The following is a 1643-nucleotide window of genomic DNA, read 5'->3' on the forward strand; positions in this document are numbered from 1 at the left end:
AAGTCTCTTCAGTTGATCTTCTTTGGAGCATGGCTCTGTCGCTTGTGGACAGGGGAGAGCAAGTCACCTCTGGGGTGGAAGTGTAGGGCCTTACCTTTCAGAGTGCCCCTCTTTTTCCTACTTCTGTAGCACCTTCTTCACCTTCAGACGCTGACAAAAAAGAAAGAGAATGGGGCACAGTTCTCCCTCTGGTCTTTTAGACCAGCTGCATACATTCTGTTTCGGAACAGCTTAACTTTCTATAGTTAGCTAGTAGAGACCCTTTTATTCAGAGAACATTTTTAAAGTGGCAAAATACTTCATTTTTCTTCTTTAGAAAACACAAAATGGGATGGGCGGAGTTGAAGTCGATGGACCTAGATGTCTGTTGGACCCGGAGTTAGGACCTGCTTCCGGGGCATGAGCTGAGGGTACAATGCCAAGGCCATCAGAGATTGATGGAAGCAGAAACCAAAACTCTTTCATTGGAGAATGCATCCATCCTTTGGGAGGGCTTTCTACAGGAAGAGCACAGATTATGGATTGGCAACCTGGACCCCAAAATCACAGCTCCTCAAGCTCCTCTAGAAGTTTGGTAAGGTGAAGCTGTTGGACTTCCTCTTCCACAAGTCAGGTGCTTTGAAAGGGACAGCCTCAAGGGAACTGTTTTGTTAACTTTGAAACTAAGCAGGAAGCAGAACTAGCCATCTAGTGTCTCAATGGCAAGCTGGCACTGTCTAGGAAGTTGGTGGTATGATGGGCAAATGCTCAAGTAAAGAGATACAATCATAACAAAAAAAAAATGACAAGATTCTCCCAATCAGTCTTGAACCTTCCTCAAGCACTGAGCCTACTCAGTCTAACCTAAATGTCACTGCAAAGATTAAAGCCATTGAAGCAAAGCTGAAAATGATGGCAGAAAATCCTGATGCAGAGTATCTTCCAGCACCTGTTTATTCCTACTTTAATCCACCAGATAAAAAAAAGGACTACTCCTTATTCTAGAACAGCTTGGAAATCTCGAAGATGATGGTTGTGACTTACTGTGGCAGCAAAAGCAAATTGGTCTCCACACCTGACTCCTCAGCCTTGGTACTTTGTAAATGTGGTTGGTACTATCCAACAGAGCACAATCACATGTGAGAGTTTGGTAACATAACATTTTGGATGTTCTTATGGATGTGTCTTCCCTGAACTATGTGTAGAATTGAGCATCTTCCAGAATAAATAGGATTGTGTCCAAAATTTTGATTTGAACACTGGGATGCTCTAGTTGGCTGGTTTGTTTGGATTCGTAACTACAGAAACATTATATAGTATGCCAGAGAGAAAGTCAAACATACAAAATGTTATTATTTAATCAGGAAACTAAATTTATTAACCTCTGTCAAAAGAACATTTTTCTGTGCACATGTCTTTACAACAAAAAGAAAAAGTTAAGAGACAAGGAGGAAAGTAAGACATTTTAAATCATGTTTAGAACTGCTGTTCAATAATTTATGATGGAAATTCCTCCAACTAAATTAAAAAAAAAAGAAAGTTCTTGGCAAAAGGGAGCTTGTCCTTTGAGCAAACATTGTAGTAATCTGCTTAAGAATATGCTTATTGTTTCAAAATCCCAATTAGGAAAATGTGGTGTAGATCTTAAAATTGTTTGCATCAAT

The 1643-nt window shown here is 40.0% G+C and overlaps 1 pseudogene; it reads left to right on the top strand.

Annotated features, from left to right (window-relative positions):
* The first annotated feature begins 341 nt into the window (after window positions 1-341).
* Window positions 342-1436, top strand: LOC101962277 (putative RNA-binding protein 18 pseudogene; annotated as a pseudogene).
* The last annotated feature ends 207 nt before the right edge of the window (window positions 1437-1643 follow it).

The sequence above is a fragment of the Ictidomys tridecemlineatus genome, chromosome 6 (assembly GCF_052094955.1).
Source record: "Ictidomys tridecemlineatus isolate mIctTri1 chromosome 6, mIctTri1.hap1, whole genome shotgun sequence".
Classification (NCBI taxonomy): domain Eukaryota; kingdom Metazoa; phylum Chordata; class Mammalia; order Rodentia; family Sciuridae; genus Ictidomys; species Ictidomys tridecemlineatus.